The 22,771-nt window shown below is 40.6% G+C and overlaps 1 protein-coding gene across 1 annotated transcript in view; it reads right to left on the bottom strand.

Moving 5' to 3' along the window:
- LOC149148323 (uncharacterized) overlaps positions 1–22,331 on the bottom strand; it is a 36,724-nt gene extending 14,393 nt beyond the window's left edge. The window contains exon 1 of the mRNA XM_089439891.1: positions 22,175–22,331. The gene's annotated coding sequence lies outside the window, so the exon portion shown is untranslated. The remainder of the gene's footprint in view (positions 1–22,174) is intronic.
- Positions 22,332–22,771: the final 440 nt, after the last annotated feature.

The following is a 22,771-nucleotide window of genomic DNA, read 5'->3' as shown; positions in this document are numbered from 1 at the left end:
GATGGTTTAAAGAAAGATGTAGAAGCTAAGATGGATGGTTTAAAGAAAGGAGTAGAAGCTAAGATGGATGATTTGAAGATAGATTTGAAGACAGACATGGACGAATTGAAGATAAATATGAATAAGTTGCTACAAGAAATGGTCACTAATGGTGAAAGGTAGTAAAGGAAACTCATGATGAGAACAAAAGAAATGTTAATCATGATTCCATAGACTCTAATGTTGGATCGAAGACTCACCATGTTCCAAAAATCGATATGAGGAAGTTTGATGGCAAGGATCCCGCCACATGGATATTACAGATGGAGCAATTCTTCGATCTCAATAATGTGCAAAACACACAAAAGGTACGTATGGCAACTTTATATTTGGAACCAAATCAGTTTGTATGGTATCAATGGCTTTGTTCTCGTAAACAATTTATCACTTGGGCAATTTTTACGGAAGAATTGATAGCACATTATGAGGATACAAAAAGCAACACTTTTTTTAGCCAATTGATAAGTCTCAAACAAAAGGGTTCAATAATGGAGCACATTGAGGAGTTCCAAAAATTGAACATAAGGGTAAAAGATATTCCAGAGGAGCATAGGATTGATGTGTTCATAGGGTCTTTAAAGGATAATATCCAACATGATGTTCGCCTTTGGGAACCTGATTCATTAGAGAAGGCATTCAGGTTAGCAAGAAAAATGGAAAGCAAAATTATGGCAACTAGGAAGCATACCATTCACAACTATAAAGACGGAAGTGTTGTTGCCCATAGTCTTCCACAACCTACAAGGTTGACACCACAACAATTGGAAGAAAAAAGAGCAAAAGGGCTTTGTTACAATTGTGATAGCAAATACACAAAAGGTCATAAGTGTGCTGAGAAGAAATTATTCTACATAGATTGTGAAGAGGAAGAAGAAAAGGAGCAAGAAAGGTCAAAAGAAGAGGATATATTCCAGGAACAAAGCCTAGATGAAGAACAAATAAATCCGACCATATCTTGTAATGCATTGGCGGGAATTACCACTCCTCAAACCATCAAGATAGAAGGACAAATCAAGAAGAAAAAGGTAATAGTGTTGATTGATTCAGGAAGCACCCACAATTTTATTCATTGTAGGGTAGCAAAAGAATTGAATTGCTTCCTATATCCAGCACCAGAGTGTCAAGTGATGATTGCAAATGGAGGAACAATAAATTGCTCTGGAAAGTGCCATAATATCAAGCTATCCATGGGAGAATATGTATTGACTAGCCCAATGCTTTCCATTCCAATGGGAGGTGCTGATGTTGTACTAGGAGTCCAATGGCTACAATCCTTGGGTACAATAGCTTTTAATTTTCAAGAACTTTTCATCAAATTTTCTACGGAAGGAAAGGAAGTTGAATTAAGGGGTATTGCAGGGAAACCAGGAAAGATAATCAGCTCTAATGGTATGACAAAGCTTCTAAAAAAGGAGCAAAGAGGTGTAATTGCACAATTATGTTCGCTAGATGTTTCCACATTGGAATCATCTATTTCTCCAGATCTCCAAAAAGTCCTGGACAATCATTCCAAGGTATTTGAGACTCCCAAAGGTCTCCCACCTATGCGTGATCATGATCATGCTATTCATCTGATTCCAGGAAGTGTTCCTCCAAACATCAGGCCGTACAGATATCCCTATGTCCAAAAAAGTGAAATTGAACGTATGGTTGCAGAAATGCTAGAGGCTGGTATAATTCAACCGAGTCAAAGTTCTTTCTCAGCTCCAGTAGTATTGGTGCACAAGAAGGATGGATCATGGCGCATGTGTCCGGATTATAGGGAGCTCAACAAGCTCACTATTAAAGATAAGTTCCCCATTCCTGTTATTGATGAATTACTGGATGAATTGCATGGATCAATTTACTTCACCAAGTTGGATCTTCGTTCGGGATATCATCAAATCAGAATGAAGATTGAAGACATTCCGAAAACAGCATTTAGAACTCATGAGGGTCATTATGAATTTTTGGTCATGCCTTTTGGCCTTACCAATGCACCTTCAACATTTCAAGGTTTGATGAATTCAATTTTCAAACCATTCCTTAGAAAATTTGTGTTAGTATTTTTTGATGATATACTAATCTACAGCAAGTCTTGGAAGGATCATGTTGAACATGTTGACAGGGTGCTACAACTATTGGAGGAGAAACAATTATATGCAAAAAGATCCAAATGTTTCTTTGGAGTCCAGGAGGTGGAATATTTGGGTCATATTGTATCTCATGAAGGAGTTAAGGTAGACCCTAGCAAAATTAAAGCCATTAAGGAATGGAAAATCCCCACATCCATAAAGCATCTGCGAGGATTTCTTGGGTTGACAGGGTATTATCGCAAGTTTGTTAAGAATTATGGGAGAATAGCAGCACCTCTAACAACATTATTGAAGAAAGATTCATTTTCATGGACTCCGGAAGCAACAAAGGCCTTTGAACATCTTAAAGAGGCAATGTGCCAAGCACCGGTCTTAGCTACACCGGACTTCACAAAAACCTTTATTGTGGAATGTGATGCTTCAGGAAATGGAATTGGTGCTGTTCTAATGCAAGATGAAAGACCCATTGCTTTTGAAAGTCGTCCAATCAAGGGAAAGTTTTTAAGCAAAGCTATTTATGAGAAGGAAATGTTGGCAATACTCCATGCACTTAAGAAATGGCGACCCTACCTAATGGGAAGACACTTCAAGGTAAAAACGGATCATGATAGCCTTAAATACTTTTTAGAACAAAGATTATCCTCTGAAGAGCAACAAAAGTGGGTCACAAAGATGTTGGGTTATGACTTTGAAATCATCTACAAAAAAGGGAAGCAAAATGTGGTGGCAGATGCACTCTCAAGAAAGGATGAGGATGTGGAAGCATTGTTGTGTGCCATTTCTATTATCCAACCAGATTGGATAAACGAAGCAAGGGAGGAATGGAAGAATGACGAAGAAGTGTGGGCACTTATTCGAAAGCTACAACAAGATTCCAGTACTTCTGATACATTTAGCTGGAAAAATGATTCGTTATGGTACAAAGATCGCTTATACCTCTGTAAGAATTCCCAGCTAAAACAAAAGATTCTTATGGAATTGCACACTTCTCCCTTAGGAGGGCACTCAGGATTTTTAAAAACTTACCACAGGGTTAAGAAGGAATTTTTTTGGGATGGCCTTAAATCAGATATTCAAAAGTTTGTGGCGGAATGTTTGGTTTGCCAGCAAAATAAAGTTGAAACAATTAAGACACCGGGTCTATTACAACCTTTATCCATTCCAAGCCAACGTTGGGAGGAGGTTTCAATGGATTTTATCACAGGTTTACCCAAGTCTGAGGGAAAGAGTGTCATCATGGTGGTAGTTGACAGACTTACCAAGTATGCACACTTTTGTGCATTATCACATCCATTTAAAGCCAGTACAGTTTCTACTGCATTTATGGAAACAGTTCAAAAGCTACATGGAAACCCAAAGATTATTGTAAGTGACAGAGATCCCATTTTCACTGGAAATTTTTGGACAGAATTATTTTCTTGTCTTGGTACTCAGTTAGCTCATAGCTCATCTTATCATCCTCAATCTGATGGGCAAACTGAGATAGTAAACAAATGTTTGGAAGGATATCTTCGTTGCTTTGTATCTGATAAACAGACACAATGGGTCAAATGGTTGCCTCTGGCTGAATGGTGGTATAACACTTCCTTCCATACAGCAACAAAAATGACCCCATTTATGGCACTTTATGGGTATCAACCACCATCCATCACATCATATTTAAGAGAAAATTCTAAGGTTCAGGCAGTGGAACATCACATCGAACATCAACAACAAGTCCTCCAACTCTTAAAGGATAACCTCGTGTTGGCACAAAATAGAATGAAACAACAGGCAGATCAACATCGCAGTGAAAGAAGTTTTGATGTAGGTGATTGGGTATTCCTACGGCTACAACCATATAAGCAAATGTCCCTAAAGCAAGCTAAGAAGGATAATAAATTATCACCAAAGTATTATGGTCCGTACAAGGTGTTGCAAAAGATTGGTACTATGGCATACAAATTGGAGCTTCCTGCAGCTTCTCGATTGCACCCAGTTTTCCATGTTTCATGTTTAAAGAAGGTTATAGGTGACAAGCTCCCAATTCAAACAATATTGCCAGAACTTGACGAGGAAGGAAAAATTATATTGGAACCGGAAGCAGTCACAGAAACAAGAACTCGACAGCTACGAAATCGATCAATTTCAGAGTATCTTATCAAGTGGAAGAACTTATCCGCTGAAGATTCCACATGGGAGGATGAGAATTTTATGCAGAAGTATCCAGAACTACTCAAGCGTTGAGGACAACACTTTTTTGAAGGAGAGGGGCATGTTGGGTCCCTATAATACTAGTGATTACCCCATTACTATTGTAGTTATACCCCTTATTTATATTGTTGTGCCCCTATTACCCCCATATTGTTATTTCTGTGCCCCATAGAATCCCTCTATTGTTATTTTTGTGGCTTTATATTATTATTGTTAGGTCGGCTGGATTATATTGTGACTCCCTAGACTCCTATATATAGAAAGGAGGTTTTATCATTTGTATCATCCAAGAATTGTTCATTTATGTAATGTAAAGGAGGTTGCCCCCTCGAAGAGGCTGAATTCTAAGGCGTGGATCTCTCTTTTCTATCTTTTTGTGAGCTGGTTTCATAACACCTTAGTGCAAAGCCTCACTAGATAACCTTAACTAAGTGCACGAATGGAAGCGTCACCACTATCACCTCAACAACTACTCCCCTCATTTTAGTGATGGACACAATCCAACATAAGGGAGGTTTTCCTATTAGATCTTAGAGATCAAATAACCCAATCAACTTAAACTAAGTGCCCCCTAGGGATTCTACAATGATTTCCACCATAGAATAAAGATGGGAATTTAGAGTTTAAGGTGTATTTAAGAGTAATCTCCATAATTGAGTTCAAAGGTTCCCATGGATTTTCTAGAGGCATAGGTCAACCAATAGAGGCTCAAGATAGGTTCCCAAACACACATAATCAAGATATTACACTTGGCTATCATAAACCAGCTTGAGAAATTAGAAATTGCAGCAATATAATTATGTAACAGTTTATCGCAGCAACAAATTTAGCCTCAAAAACTATGATAAGAAAGTGTAGAATGAGGACTAAAATTATGAGTAAACAAGAAAATTAATTATAGCAAATTTATATGGTTAGAAAGCCATATAATAGCAATTAAACCCTAGACATCAACACTATTTAATGGTTTAAAAAGCACATAAAATGTAACTTTTACTTATCTAATGTATTCCAGCTAATTCTTAACCCTAGGACATTAACATCCAAGCCAATAAATGTTGAGAATGTATGATTTTGAGTAATAAAATATTAATTTACCCTAAAAAAAAATGATTTTAAGAGTATAATTGAATGTCATAAGAGAGAGAGGACTAGTGCCTTCTCAATCTAGGGCTAATGGAGTCTAAGAACATACTTGGAAAATTTGAGTAGATACAAGACTCAAAAAGTCTATGGCAAGTTAACCTACTTACTCTAGAGTTTTGAATCAAGGCTCTCAATTTCCAAAGATTTCAAGAGAAGGAGCTAACATGTTACTTCCCCAAAGACTTGGAAGAAGGGTTTGTTTAACAAGGATCTTAAAACAAATATTATGCTAACATACCTAATACTTGTTGTAATTTCTAAGTCTATCTGTTAGAAATCCTTCTATACTTTCTGATTTATTTCTTCCTACTTGTTCTGTTAATTAACAAGATATTTACCATGTAAACGCTGAAAATAAATACAACTATAGTATCAAAACATACAGATCATCAACTGAAGGAAAAACAAGCACACAAGTGACACCGTTATTTTTGGACTAATGTCCCCAGAAAAACACACTGCAGGAAAACCGGTGCAGCTATCTGAGGGTTTTATTATTATTAAGCAGTTTCAGAATACAATCTGGGTGCCAGAAATGGCTCACCCAACAAAGAATGCCCTTGGCAATAGTACCTCTCAGTCAGAGACAGATCTCAGCCCCAATCTGCCCCACGAAATCTCCCAGCGTCAGCCTCTCTGGCCCAGCATCAACCCAATGTCAACCTATTTGGCCCAGTGTCAGCCTCTTAGGGCTCTGCATCAACCTCTGGAGCCTCTGTGTCTCCCACGCTGGCCCTCCTTAGGCTCTGAACAGCTCCTGGCTGCCTCAGCATGGCCTCTAATTAGCTCTGCATCAACCCTCTCCCGGCTTCTGCGCTAATGCTCCTAGTACTATCTCTGCCTCTCTGCTACTACATTCACTGCCCCTCAGCTGCAACCTTGATCACTCTTTTGATTTCCTCAGCAAGCCCTACCGCAAAAAATCAAATTCTTGATCAACTCAGTGTGTTCTCCAAGTGACCCTCAAGCCTCCTCTTATACTTTTCTCGTTGACAATTCAACGGCCGAGATTAAGTCCCTAATCAACGGCTAAGATTAGATTTGGCTTGATCCATGACTTTTGGACCATTCTCACTTAGTTTTATATTAATTCACATTAATATTTTATTTTCCCTAAGTTTAGACTTAGGGACTTCATTAAAAATATTAATTATTTTAATATCTCCCAAACTGGTTAGATTATGCCCAACCATTTCTGGGTATTGGAGATCTCATGTGCTTTAGCCTTCCCACCAATTTTCGTGGCTAGAGCACATTTGATGCTACCCCAAGTCGACACTCCCTCTTAGCAAGCACTGTGCTCTAATAATACTCCTCACTAAGCATCACCCTGATCCTCCGGCATCGGTCCCTGTGTTGATGCTATGCTTGTTGCCCAACATCCTCTGCACTTCTGCACCATTTACTGCTACCCATGGCCCTGCCACTCCCACTACCGCATCTGTACAGCAGCTTCCTCTGTATCTATGTTGCTGCCCATGGCCTTGCCACTGCCAATCTGTACTGCAACCCCTCTCATCATGCTGCATCATATTGCCCATAGCATTGCCACTGCTAACTGTTGCACTGCAACTCAGTCACTGAGAAGTAAGTAACTGATCTCCCAACTCTGACATCTCTGTCATGCTAGAAACACTCTCGATGTTGAAGCTCCCTCTGTCACTGACAAGTGCTCCCTCTCTTACCTCTGCTCTGCTGCAACAACTTTATGCATCTCGCATTGCTGCCTCACACTGCCCTGGGACTCCTGCACAGTAGCTCCCTCTGTTGCTCCATCTGCATCCATCTCTACTGACATCCGCCAGTCCTGTTACTCCTCTTCGGGGCTCTCGTAGCAAGGTATAATCGAAGAGGTTGGGTACCTCGAGGATCCTACCCCTCATCGCCTGTAGTCCATTTGATTACAGCTTGATGTCTCCCCACTTCCTCTCAAGTGGCGCATGAGCACTCATGGCATAGTCATCATCTGTCTCCACTTCTTTCTGCACCCTTATCGGCGCAGCCTTGGTCTCAGAAGCCTCTCTGTTGCTCTTCTTCCTCGAACACTGGCTCGCATAGTGACCCAGTTCCCCACAGTGGAAGCATTTGACCTTAGAGAGGTCCTTCTTCTTTCGTTTCTCCTGTTTTCCCTCAAATGCTAGGGCAACATCCTCCTCTTCCTCCTTCTTGATTCTGACCCCCTTGTCGTTGCTTCCCGCCTTGGTTAGCCTTCTAATCTCTTCTTGACGAAGAGCAACCCACCGTTCCTCCCAATCTGGAAGGGTCGGCCTGCCCAGTATGCTCTGGACAAATACCTCCCAATCCTCTGAGACTGTGTTCAATGCGGTCCTCACCAACATCTCCTCATCCGGCGTGGCCCCTATGGAAGTCAGCTGATCCCGGATCTCCTTCAATCGACCGAGGAAGGTGTCTATCTATTCTCCCTTCTGCATTTGGTATGACCGCAGCTGATTTTCTAGTAGCATCTTCCTCTACACAGAAGTATGCTGATACAATTTCATCAGGGCCTCCCACATCGCATTTGTCGTGTCCTTTTCAGCAATATGTGGTACTACATGGTCCTTGACCCCATCAAGGATGATGCTCTTGGCCCTCACCATTGCCTCCTTGTACTTTTCATTCTCAGTCGAGTCAACTGGGATCGCTATCATGTTCAAGGCGAAGTGCTTGAGATGATTCCTGTCTAGAACGGACAAGATCTTGGCCTTCTAGACTATGAAGTTTGAGGCTTCGTCCAATCTGTCTTGATCTCTTACCCCATTCACTGCCATTTCGCTGCTCCTCTTTTGACTCTTCCGAGTCTCTCTACTTCCCTCCTGAAAGTTCTCGGTGTGACTCCCTCTGAGCCTCGATTTCCCTCCTGGAAACCCCTCTGCCAATGTCGAGATGCCCCCGCTCCAATTGTTAGTGCAGCTGCACCACTGATCCGGATTTCTTGGCTAGAAATCCTCAGCAGCAACTCCCTCATCCTTGGTCTTTCCCTGTTAGGTATTGTTCTGACCACAATACCCCACCAACTTCACTCCGCAACTTACCCACAACCTCCTATGCCCCGGCAAACTGAAGGTTAGAGCCTCTAAGCTCTGCGCAATCCCAGCCCTAGCAAAATCCGCACCTCCTGGCCATGGGCATCAATCTTTCCTGATGAGAAAGATGATCGGGCATTGCGTAGGTCAAGTCTGCTCCTCTCTACCACTGCGCCGATCCTCTTCCCGGCTCGAACTGATGACACAAGCACTACGTCACCCCTTCCTTGCTGCTTTTCCGCTAGGAACAGCTTTTGTCACTCGGGATAGTTATTTCTGTTGATGTTGCTCTGCTCGCCTAATGCCCTCAGTTATCCTGTGATCTGTAACCACCCTCTGATACCATGTTGGAATTTCTAAGTCTATCTATTAGAAATCCTTCATGTACTTTCTAATTTATTTCTTCCTACTTGTTGTGTTAATTAACAAGTTATTTACCATGTAAATACTAAAAATAAATACAAGTACAATCTCAACACATACAGATCATCAACTAAAGGAAAAACAAGCACACAAGTGACACCGTTATTTTTGGACTAATGTCCCTGGAAAAACCCAATGCGAGAAAATCGGTGCAACTATCTGAGCGTTTTATTATTAAGCAGTTTCAGAATACGATCTGGGTGCATTCACTGCTACTGCATTCACTGCCCCTCAGCTGCAACTCTGATCAATCCTTTGATTTCCTCAGCAAGCCCTGCCCCAGAAAATCGGATTCTTGATCAACTCGGTGTGTTCTCCAAGTGACCCTCAAGCCTCCTCTTATACTTTTCTCGTTGACAATTCAACGGCTGCGATTAAGTCCCTAATCAATGGCTAAGATTAGCTCTAGCTTGATCCATGACTTTTGGACCATTCTAACTCAGTTTTATATTAATTCACATTAATATTTTATTTTCCCTAAGTTTAAAAATATTAATTATTTTAATATCTCCCAAACTGGTTAGATTCTGCCCAAACCATTTCTAGATATTGGAGATCTCATGTGATTTAGCCTCGCCACCAATTTTCGTGGCTAGAGCACATCCGATGCTACCCCAAATCAACAATACTTTATTACATTCATCCAATAAAACAATAACTAAAATAAAAGAAGATAAACTACTATATTTACCATGCATTCATCCAATAAAACAATAACCAATATAAAAGAAAATAACCTACTAGACTTACCATGCATTCATCCAATAAAACAATGACCAAGATAAAAGAAGATAACCTACTAGATTTACCTTGCATTCATCCAAGCTTCACCACAATCATCTGTGAAAAAAGATCAAATGCACATCAAAGAAGTCCCCAAGAAAGTTACTCAACTAGTGCTCCATAGCGAACTCGACAAAAGAGTGTTGATCCAAGAGACATGTCTTTCCAATTGTGCAATGATCCAAATGAACTAAGCACTTCCCTTTATATATTAGGGGAACCAAGCGATTTAGCTCAAATTAGGCTAAAAGTCCCTAAAAATAATAAATCCATGATACTAGGTGGATAGGTCATCAAATCGACCCTCAAAATAGCCTAAAATATGAAAACACAATGATAAACATGAAAAATCTCTTAAAAAGGCCACGCATATGATTCTACAGGCCTAGAAAAGATGACATCATCCTCAAAAAAATGTCTCTCCATCAAAAAGGTGCAACAAACAGTCCAAGGGGCTTGTCTCTTCATCAAATATCATGTCTCATCACCAAAAAGTGCCCTCTCAAACCCAACGTCATCCTCCTCAAGCCCCATGTCATGCAACAAAGTACCACGTCATCTTGTAGGAATAACATCCTAGCTCCAATGGGCAACATCCACAGTGTCAAGGGTGGAGAAGGGTCTCCTGAGATGTGCCAAGTCAACATCAAACGCAACACCTTCCATCAACTATGCAACATCAATCATAAAGTGGAATGTCTTCCAAAGGGCATGCAATTATCATCCATGAAGTGTAGGAGAAGCATCATCAATGTCCTCTAAAGGACTATGACAATGTCCGAATCATCATCAAGTACAAGCTCAAGGAATCAAGTAAGATCAATTAACATGGATGCAAGAGTCATTGGCCCATAAAAAGTGGACCATATTCAATGTTAAAGCCATGTAAGTATATCACACAAGGGTATATTTTTCAAACTTCACACTAGCTAAAAACTATATACAAGTTGCAAGATTTAGGTTTGGGAGGATCATCAAATGCCCCTATTAGGTGCTCCCAACCCTAGTGGGATGAACAATTCCTAGGTTGACCCTTCAATCAACAGGTGTGAGTGATAAGTGATATGGTCTCAGGGGTACTTCATGAGAGGTGTAATAGTCTTATACATGGGTTTTGCAAGACCATCATTCATGAGGACATTTGTGGAGAGAATGTTTGCGTCAATTGAGTTACCCTTCCCTCGACATTGTTTTTTCTTAACATTTTTCTTTGCTTTAATTGCCTTGGTTGGCAAGTTTTCATTAATTTCATTTAAATCCCCTTTTAAGATGGGTAGGTCATTGTTCATAGGGGTTGGGATGCTTTCTTTAAATACCTTTTACTTTGATAGGCATGATATGCATGGGACTTTTTATTTGGCTTTAATCGTTATCTATCCCTTGTCGTCATTATCATTTTAACATTTGGCACATGCTTTTAATGTCCTTCTTTTGCAATTACATTAACCTTTGGGCATTTCCAAGCCTCTTTTCTCATACGATGAGACAAACAAGGAACCAGTACGAGCCACTTGCAACAACCAAATAACATAAAGGAGAACGAATAAAAGAGATTGATGACAAATGTTAAATATGAAAGGATGTGGACACACCACCTTTATCAAGGCCTTTTGTTCATGCCCCTCCCAGACAGTGAAAGAAAAGCCCCTAGGTACTTGCACTTTACTAGAAAGAAGAGATGACCACCAAAGTGATATAAGGCAACAAGTATAAAATCCAAGAATCATGATCCATTATTTGATTTCAACCCATGATCTTTACCTAGATGCCTACAACATTAAATATAAGCACTTTGTACGAAACAATGATTAATGTACCTCAAGGTTATTGATCTATCTTTATAAAAAAAGCATGATAATCAAGTGGATGTGTTAACCCATGGGTGGGTGAGAGGCATTTGAGAGGCTACTATCTGGGAATCATGTGAAGTTGCTAGCTAGAATTCTACATCAACGGGAGAAAATTTCTCCTATGGTTACCCCAGTATATACATGGGTAACATGGCCCACTTTATTGGCCCTATTGACGGTGCTAGAAAACCACCAACATAGAGGGGGTCTCCCCGATATGAAGTCCCAACTAGACCTCACAACGTTTGGGATAGGAGCCCCATCCTGGAAATAGAACCGGTTGCCATTATTATGTTCTTAAATATTTTCCTTGGCTGCAATTTATAACATAAGAGAGCATGCATACAATTTTGAGATAAGCAAGTAAGGTTTGTGATATAAACTGTTGCAGTGCGCTCAAGGTACTTTCACGAAGGGGAAAAGAAAGAGTGAGCCTTTAGAAGAAAAGTAATAGTATTATCCTAATAAAGACACACATATGTAGAAAGAATCATTAATTAATTTACAAAATAGTTCACAAAGTAACAACGATCATGAAAGCAAATAAGGATGTAGCATGCACAATTCAAATATGTGTACCAAAGCCAACGAAATAGTTCATTTTCTTTAGCACATATAAAACACAAACATACATTGCAAACATGAAAGAATAGTCTTACAACATTCACGATACATGCATGAAAGTGTGTCGACTCTGAGAGCTTCAAATCATTAAGTGAAAGTTCCAAGATACACAATTACAATGTTGCATCACTAGCTCCAATAGTGGAATGTTAAGCCACCACTTGCTCCTCAAAAGAATGATCTTATCTCCTATGCCTAGCTTGAGAAGCCAAGGTGAAAAGTCCTTTGCTTGAGTTATGAGGTTTTATTTATAACAAATGAGGTGACCTTTCACCTCGCATGTGACTCTTGACCTCCCTCATGACTCTTGAGCTCCCATATGAATTTTGAGCTCTTACATGACTCTTGGACTTCCTAGTGACTCTTCACATTCCATGTATGACCCTTGGACTTCCACACATTTTACATTTTCCAATTTTTGAAATTACATAATTACATTCCACCAATGATGTGGCAAAAATACATGAGACAAAACAACACTCTTGTGTTGACACTTTGAAGAGCTATAATTTGGCTAATGTGACATGAGACTTCAAAATAGTGTATCAATGCCAAGTTCTTCTCTTTACTACTATGCCTTCAAACCTTCATGATAGATCTTGCTTGCACTTCATGTTCACCATCCAAAGGGTCTAGTTATAGTAATAGAGTTTCTCGGATCATCTTGGTTTCCATCTATCTGTCATAGTTTAGAGTTCCTTTTGTCTCCTTGTATGATGGTCTCTTTGTGTCTTACCTCCATAAGCGTCTTCTTGCAATCTTTCCTTGATGACCTCCCTGAACATTAACAGCCATGTTAAGATGGTAGTACCTGCAAGTGAAGTTCACTCATGGCAAGACATTATCAGTCACAAAATCACCTAGTCTACCATTGTTTTCTCATGCAAGATGTTGACTGCGATGGGACAGTGCGCAAGGACTAAGAGAGAGGCCTTCCTGGGCACAAAGCGCAGAGTCAAAAGGCAGGGAGTGAAGGTCTAGGCACTCTGACTGTGCAGTGCACAATGACAAGAGAGAGGGGCAAGTCTTGGTCGCAGTGGGCAAGTCAAGAGACAAGGGTGACAAGCTTGGGCACTGTGATTGTGCAATGCACAGTGATTGAGGGGACTCTAAGCATTGCGCAAGTTACCACTACAGGGGTCACGAGATGGCCCTACTATCCTCTGGGAGTGCGCATTGTGCAACACAAGGCAGGGTTGATCACAGTTTGCGCAGTGGGCAAGTGTAAGCAACAAGGTTTGAGTGACTATGCTCTAAGTTTGTTCACTGCTCAATGAAGGAGGATGTCTTCAAGATGGGTATAGTGAGGGTCTCGTCACTAAAGCTTAGGAATGTGCAAAGCGCTCATCACCTGGCTAGAAAGTTGAAGGTGCTAATAACTTATGCAAGATATGGGGACAAGGAAGAACTCCAAAATTGACTAAGTGTGAGATCAGTGAGGCAAGAGAGTTGGAGTAAGAGCATACCACAGGTCCTAAACATGATCACACACACACACATATACAATCAAGCACATGACAAGAAGATGCACAGTACCCAAAACCAACATGCATACAGTGACACGACAATAAAGCAACACTTATCTCGAAGTGAGACACTGAGTGTGTATATATTTACAATACAAGTGTTGACTGCAACTAAAAGGTGTGTTATGCCATGGGAATGAGTCTAGCACATGTTCTAATGATAAATAGGATCAACTAATGCAAGAGAATGCATTGGAGCTACCCCTTAAAAGTGCACCAGGGCTTCATTTAACAAAGACAATGCTTTGGGCTTCTTTAGAAAGGAACTTGAACACTTAGAAAAATTTAGAGAACAGGCATAAAACAACTTTTATAACTTGAGACAATAGTTCACACAATCAATGGGAGGCTCCAAAATTTGGAGAATGTTGTAGCAGCTACTACAGGCCCATTACAATTTTCTCTCACATCATTTTTTAGCATGTGTACAAGAGCAAGAACATAGTAACTAACCAATTATCCAAAGTTGGACTAACGTTGGAAAAAGAAATCCAGAAAATCACAGGAAGCCTTCAAGATCACTCCACAAAATATATTCATAAACATTGGTCTTAAGCTGATTTAACTGAAATATTTCTCTCTTTGTTCACTTCTCTCAAAGAATGTAATTTTTGATCTGCTCAATATAAATGTATTGATCATAGTTATATTTTTCTACTTGCATATGAGAGAGTTGGAAGGCGAGAGGCTGCGGAGGAGATAGGGTTTTTCCTTTGCTCTTGCTGTCGTCGTTGCGCTTGCGGCGGCAGGGCCGCCTCTGGTGTGGTTTCTGGCTGCCCTTCTTGACGCCATCGTTTGGAGCTTCGACGCTTTGTCGTGCTGCCGAAGTCTGCTTTTTGAAATATCAGTGTCGGGGTTCGAAGATTCAGTTGGGGTTTGAAGTTCTTACGGTTCCTGCTCTGCCTGTGGCGGAGATACAACTTCGGCCTCCGCTACCCCCATTCCTGCAGATCCGAACCCTCGCGACGTGCAATATATTCATTTTCCATAGCGCGGCTCTTAGTCCATTTCCTCGTCTTCGGCTCTGACGATCCCGGGTTGGAGGTCCGCTCGTCTTGGGCTCTGAGTTCAACGGAAGAGTTCCGGGGGACTTGCTTCGTGCATTGAGTCGGGAGGCGGCGGCGAGTGTTAGTGTCTTGCTGGTTTCGGCGGTCTACTGCTCGACCTTCTGTGCCGCTCTACTTTGGCGGACAAGCCAAGGAGTTGGCCTTTGGCGTTATTGATCTGAGCCGCGGAATGGGTGCGGGGTATTTTTGGTCTTTAGTTTTACTCTTCATGGGGGCGAGGTGGCTGCCCTAGCCGCCTCTACCCCCGGACTCGCCTCTGCTCTGGTTGGGACCTGATGGGTTCCTTTGCTGAGGCTGTTGGTCCTATTTTTGGTCGCTTGCTAGGATACCTCTGCAGTTTTTTGGAGCGTTGAGGGAACTAGGGTGTGGAGACTGTCTCTGCATTGTTTCATGCCGCTTCATCATGGCTGTTTCTGGTTGGTTTCTGCAGGCTGCTGAGGATGTATGGGTGGTTTCTACCTCTGGTTTCTTCGGTTTCTGGAGGAGAGTTTGAGGGGGCGGGGGAGGAGTGGCTACCTTGGCTGCTCTCTACCTCTTTTCGTGCCTCTCCTCCTTGTCTAAGCGGCCAGATTTAGAATTTTCTACACTTTCCTTGGGAGCTGTTTTTTTTCTGCTGTTTGTTTGTGATGGGTATGGGTATCCCCCACAGGTCTGCTCTCTGCAGACTGGTATGGGGTTTACATACCCATTTACTTGCTTCCCTGTCTGAGGGCTTTTCTGTATACTTCTCTTGAAGTATAGTATTTGTAAGTGGCTTTGCCCACACTTCTGCATATGCGTTTAGCATCTACAACATGTAATTTTCTGAAATTAATGGAAATTACGGATTTTCTCCTTGGAAAAATTTTTCTACTTGCATACAATTAATTATGGACAAAATTCAGACGTCTACTTTTATGAAATTTTGTAGTCATCTTTTTTGTACCTAGCTGGTGACTATTGGATCAGTCTTGTATGAGTTGGCTAATCATGCCACCTCGAATGCTCATCAACATCTACTTTTGTAATTTTGTTAGGTACAAAAAACTACCTGATTTTTTTCTTGAAAAAATGTGATTTATATAAAATTCATTTTTAACTATATCGAATTTCTTCCACAAAATCCTATGTCAGGTGCATGAGTTCTCAAATTCTCCACTTGGCCTATCGTTCATCGAAGACCATTAACTTAGCTAGTCACTCTAGCCAAGCTTGATGTTGGTTCGTAGGGGTATCAAATCTCTCGAATTCTATGGGTGTTAAATTTCCGTGAACCTAGCACCTAACTTTATTAACCTAGCAAATAACAGACCTATTAAATAAATGCACAACTAGGCACTTAACACAATTAGTGGAAGCAAAATTACACCAATCTCAATCACATGTGACACATACAAATTTTGCCCAATCAATAGTTCTTCATCAATAACTCAATCAAAACTTACTTGGACTCCCATCCTAGGATAATGACCCAACTGAGAAAATTATAGTTACAACATACCCTGGATTTGATCCAGCCGATTACGTGCTAGATCTGTCCTAAATCTCCTTGGCTGATCTAGATCTCTAATGTTGCACTTTTGCAATTTCCTCAAACCCAACACACTAGAATGAAAGTCCTTTTCTACTCACCACTAAGATGTTTCTCTAAATGTCTTATGTTGTTGTACGCTATGTCTTGCTCCTCTCTTTAGCCTTGCTTTTATAAATTTACATTGAGCTAAATCCCTAACCCTAATCTCCAAGGTGATTGATGACCAAGATTAGATCTCGCCTCACTTGAGATCAACAATTGATATTAAACGATAATCATTAAAGTAAATACTTTACTTCTCCTAAGTTTGTGTAGCTCAATGGCTAACATAATTAATTATGTGCTTATTCTAACTTAGACTAAGTCTAAGTTACAATAGCAACTTACTCATACTTAAGCAAGTGTCCTAAAGAGACTCTGGGCAACTTCTACACACCTAGACACTTAGGCATGTGCAAAAGTACATGCCCAAGCTACAAACATCAACACTCTCTCTTAGGGAATGAAGTACTTCTGCCACCTAAAACTTGCTTTGATCTTAGAACTACATCAGCTACCATGGCTACTACCTCTAAACTAGAAGCCTTCCCTACCACCTGTTTTGAAATTATCCTCGAAGACCTGCTCCCCTTGGACTTGTTCCTAGAAGCTTCCTACTCCTGAACATCCTGTAAGCTCATCTCAAAGCAAAAGACCTTCTTAACAGACTTGGAAGGATATGTTGGTCGCTCCTCCCCACCTAAACCTGAAGGTTGACTTCCTCTGAACTACTCAACCTTCAGAGCTTCCTTCTCCTTGTTCTTTGTCATTACTCCACTTCTTGCCATTGCTCGAATAGGTTGGCACTTTAGCCTATATAGATTGCCCTCTCTAACTCCAACAACATTGCCCTCATCTGAGTTAGATCCCATGGGTCCAATTAGTGCCTATCCATCCTAGAACACTACACAAAGCCCCTTCTCTATCATAGATATTGAGAGGAAACTCCACCTGAGTTCTAGCATCCATAGCACATCCTTCACTTCCAACTTAGCTCCTGAATCAAGCCGAAATATCATTGTCCCACCCCCCTTCACTATGTTTGGTATCAACATCAAACTCCACATGCAATCATGAGCCCCACTCAATCAATCTAACAAACAGCTCTCGTGCCCCTCTCCTTATGTTGCCTATTATAAGTCCTTCTAGCACCCATAAGAAAACTATTGGTTTATATTCTAAAAAGATCTTTCCTGTGGAAGGAGGCACTTCAAACATCAACACTCCCTCTTAGCAATGGAGGCACTTCTGCCACCTAGAACTGCATTTGTTCCCATCACTACTCCCTCTGAACTGGAAGTCTTCCCGTCCACCTAATTTGAAATTATCCTCGAAGACCTGCTCCCCTTGGACTTGTTCCTAGAAGCCTCTTGCTCCTGAAAATCATATAAGGTCATCTCTTCCTAAGAGAACTTCTTGACAATCTTGGATGGATCCGCTAACTGCTCCTCCCCACCTAAACTTGAAGGCAAACTTAAAGGTCGACTCCCTCTAAACTATTCAACCTTCAAAGTTTCCTATTTGTTCTTTTTCACTACTCAACTTCTTGCCATTGCTCGAATAGGCTAGCACTTTAGCCTATACAAGTTGCTCTCTCTAGCTCTAATGACATGACCCTTGTCAGAATTAGATCCCATTGATCTGATCAGTGCATGTCCATCCTAGAACACTACACAAAGCCCCTTCCCTATAATAGAAATTGCAATTGAACTCCACTTGAGTTCTGGCACCCATAACACATACTTTATTTCCAACCTACCCCCTGAATCAAACTGGAATATGACTATTCCAACCCCATTCACTACACGTTTGGTATCAACACCAAATGCCACATGCAATTCTAAGTCCCACTCAGTTAGGCTATTAAATAGCTCTTGTGACCCTCTCCTTATGTCCCATGTGGTAAGTTCTTCTAGCACCCACAAGAAAATTGTTGGTTTATAGATTTGCAAAGATCTTCCTTGTGGATCTCTCTTGGTCCTTTGAGACACCTACTAAAATTAATCTACTACCAATCCCCCTAATTGTTACAATCTCCTTCTCTCCCTCTAAGCCTTAAGGGCTAACCTTCGCTAATCATGTTGACTTTGTTGGCAAAACTAAGCTAGCTATCGGTATTGTCCCTTGTACCCATTGCCCACCACATACTCCAATGGTTGATGCTCTCTACAATCCCCTAATGCCACACCTAGTGGCTTTGACACTCAACCCGGCCCGCGCTCCAACAACCAGTTCTTGCAACCACCTATTGGTTCACATCACCAAGTTAATCTCCTCGCTAGGGGTCGGCCCTAGCTGCCGATAGTTGTATTACTCAACAACTTCTGCAATGTGTGTTGCATCCTCCACCTGGTTAATTGTGACTTCCTCGTTTCCAACCTACATCCACTAGTCTTCACGCCTAGTCTCGTTACTGACACTTTTCACGAAACTCGAACAATGTCCCAGCCACAACCCAACTCGCGACTGCTCCCTACATGGGGCCCTTCTCTAAGCATCCCTTTGTCGCATACTCGAAACCAGAACCACACTTGTCAACTCCTAGTGTTTTCCATGCAACTCACGACTACAAATCTCCTCACCTACGACCTACAATCCCTTGCACCTCCACCAGCCCCATGTTGGTCAAGTTTGATAGCCCCTTAGCTATCGGCCTGTTTCTTTCTACCCCGCATAGTCTTTCCTAGTTGGTGATTTTTATAGCTAATAGCTAGGTGAGTTTCACAGCCCACTCTCGACAACTAGCCACCAACTTTTTCTTCTTCCTATTTTAAATTTATTAATTTAAAGCTTTAAACTCAGTTGTCGTACAATTCTCTTTAGCCCATGCGCATTTTTGTTTATTTGACCGATGTATAATGTATGAACTTCGACCTTCTAGTTCTCATCTTAAAAAAAAAATCAGTGCCTCGTACAATCACGAGCCCAAACGACGCTTGTATGAACTTGGCTTCCTACATGATTCAAAGATCGATTCTTAGTACTTTAGCTCTAATAGCATGTTCATTTTTTGTGAACCTAGCACTGAACACATTATCAACCTAGCATATTACAAATCTACTGAATAAATGCACAACTAGGTTCTTAACACAAGTAGCGAAAGCAAAATTACACCAATTTCAACCACATGTGACACAAATTTTGCCCAACCAACAATTCTTCATTAATACCTCAATCAAAACCTACTTGGGCTCCCATCCTAGGATAATGGTCCAACTAATAAAATTATAGTTACAACATACCCTGGATATGATCAACCTGATCAAGCCTCGAATCTGTCCTAGATTCCTTGGTTGACCTAGATCTTTAATGTTGCACTTCTGCACTTTCCTCAAACCACAAGTCCTCCACTCACCACTGAGATGCCTCTCTCAATGTCTTTTATTGTTTTATGGTGTGTTTTTCTCCTCTCCTTAGCCTTGCTTTTATAACTTTACATTGAGTTAAATCTCTAACCCTAATCTCAAAAGTGATTGACGATCGAAATTAGATCTCGCCTCACTTGAGACCAACAATTGAGGTTAAAACAAAATCGCTAAAGTAGATATTTTACTTTTCCTAAGTTTCTTTAGCTCAATAGCCAACATAATTAATTATGTGATTTTCCTAAGTTAGGCTCACGCTAAGTTACAATACCATCTCTCTTTTTTTCTTAATCAGGAGAATCGATAGACTTGTCGCATGTCATTGAGAAGACTTGGGATCTAGTTCATGGGATTGCCATTACACTCTTTAGCTTAGCACAATCGCCCACAAGCCTCATTAGATAGGTAAACTGAATTTCAAACCTAGGTGGGGCCCTTCTATTAGTTGGCAAACGCCCTCCAATGTGAGACATCCATCATTCAGCCTAGCTTAATGGGCTAGTTACAATAGCTTCTTACTCATGCTTGAGCAAGTGTCCTAAGGGGACTTTGGGCGATTTTTACACACCGAGCCACTTAGGCCTGTGTAGAAGTACCTGCCCAACTACAAACATCAACAATGGGCATTTCAATTGACCATCTTCCTCCTTTGATCCAAGATGACCTTTACATTCAGTTCATGCAAGTCACTTAGACCATTCCATAGGGTGGACTACATCCAAAAATTATTTTCTATGTTGAGATCTTCATGGACGTGTAGGATGGATTCGTTACCCAACCCCTGGGGCCTGTACACTCTCCGTTGTTGGGCACACACTTTTCATATTCCCCTTGGCTAGTTTCAAATGGGTTTTCATAGACTTTGAGTGGAGGCAGATCATCAAATTGATTTGGTAGATAAAATTTCTCAATTTTGCCATCTTTGAGAGATCAAGGCAAAGGAGCACTTTATCTTCCATTACCCCATATACTACAAGATCCAAAGGAAATTCCATTGTCCTTCCAAGGACCATAGGCCCTCTCCAGCTTCTTCAGGTATCATGACTAGAGATGCCTAGTCTTGTATATGCAAAACGCCCTCAAGCTCCACTCCCATGCCCTATAGGCTACAACCTCCTCCTAGACCAGCTCCAACACAAAGTATTACTTCCTTCTTTACAATGCTCTTTTCAACTAGGAGCACAAAGATCAGTGTGCACACAAGGGGTCATCCCTACATTTTAGAGACCTTGGTAGCATTGCCACTCCAAATCTAATACCAGCAAGTAGACAAGATCATCTAGACCTCAGCGACAGGCATCCTCCTCCAAACATCCTTCTAAATTGAGTTTTTGCCATTCAGCCTTGGATGTTAGAAAAGACGGATCTCACAAACCATGACACACTTGCATTGTTATTTGTAGTCCAATTCCTAGATCCATCCCCATTGTTTTTCTCCCAAAGCGACAACGTGCTTTCAAATTCAAGGGTTTTTCTGCTCCATGCTTTTTGTAATAGCCATTTTGATGCTCCCACTTTGTAATGACATTTATGTATCCAGCAGTTCCATTGATCTACTTCTGTGGTCATTTATTTGGACATAAATAAAATTATCTTGTCTTATCTAGTTCAGTGTCTAGATTTACCTACTCAGGTTTGCTTTACCTTTTCAAGTTTACTCCTTGGTCTTATTGATTTGTGAATTGTCCATTTCATAGTCTCGATTATTAATTCCATGAATGATCTGGACTAGAGACAGAATCCAGAAATCAGCAACAAAAAGATAGATAGCTGCTAGGGGCGCAATGCCTTGATGAGTTCATTATTTATTTGCACCATGATCTTGGACCACACCTTCCCCGGGTCTCACCCTTCTGGTATAATTCATTATGCTAATTTATTTTGTTTCGTTTTGGATCAGTTATATGAGACTTCCAATAATGATTGGTTGTCTTATCAACACGTCCCATATGCCGGTCGGATTATAATCTTTCAAGAGATACTTCCGCACTCTGCATTCGCCGTTGTCGCTTTATAATTTGAGTCGAGTTGGGCTAATTTCGTCATTTGTGGGCATTGATTCAATTTCTTTCTTCCTTTCTTATTTCAAACAAATTTAGTTTTTAACAAATAGAAACGGGAATTAGGTTAACATATCGCAATCCATTTTCGGGGATTTTTTTATGTATGAATCCACCTCTGAAACTGCCTGTCATTCTGGCTCACTTTCGACCTCATTAGCCGTGCCTTAAAGCACATGATAAGGCATACAGGTCATTCAAATATTTTCTCGCGTGACAAACTCGGGGATCCACTAAACCCGAATGTGGCTTATGAGCGAGCTAAAATAGAGCACAATTGCACCCAAGATTATGAAAATAATGAATGAGAAAAACAAAGGGTAACAGGCAAAATGTACAGAATAATAAAAAACGATCAGGTCTATGAATAACAGACCTACGAATACAATGACAGCATTGGGGTGTATGAATAAAATACCTACGAATAAATGGATGGAGACCGCACCTGTAAAAGCAGCGAAAGCCAATCGCATTTGGAAAATGGAAGATTATTGCACAAGACAGGCTTCGGAATTGTCCTCCCTCAGCCCCGACAGATGTAAACCCTTTTCTGTATTCTGTCGTGTTAAAACTGAGGATATTTAAGGCAAAACCCCTGCTTCCCGCCAGATGTTATTGCAACACAATTCATTATATATTTTGTGTCTTTCACGGTATAACATCGATAAAAAGTTTTGGAATTCCGCAATGTTCCGTAATTATGCCCCATTTTTAATCTTCCCAGAGTGATTATTAGTCCCGTACTAATCGCGGAGTTTGGCAATCGGTTGGTTTGGCTTCATGGACCCTGAAAATTTGGGATGGTTTAAATGAAATCAAATTAAAAATATGTATATAGAAATTATTGATTGAGATTTTTGTGATTTATATTTTGGGTGGTATTATTATTCTTGTCGTAGTAGGTATTAAAAAAATTGATATTGATATTAAATTTAAATTATTCAAAAATTTATAAAAAAATTTCAAAATTTAATATTATAAAAAAAAATCTAAAATATTATTGGTTCAATTTTTTCACTTTTTATTATGTAATAATGGCACC

This window comes from Pinus tabuliformis, chromosome 9 (genome assembly GCF_031772625.1).
Source record: "Pinus tabuliformis cultivar Carrire ecotype Pingquan chromosome 9, CPIR1, whole genome shotgun sequence".
In the NCBI taxonomy this organism is placed as follows: Eukaryota; Viridiplantae; Streptophyta; class Pinopsida; order Pinales; family Pinaceae; genus Pinus; species Pinus tabuliformis.
Note: the sequence above shows the minus strand (reverse complement) of the source record. Positions and strands in the feature narration are given on the sequence as shown.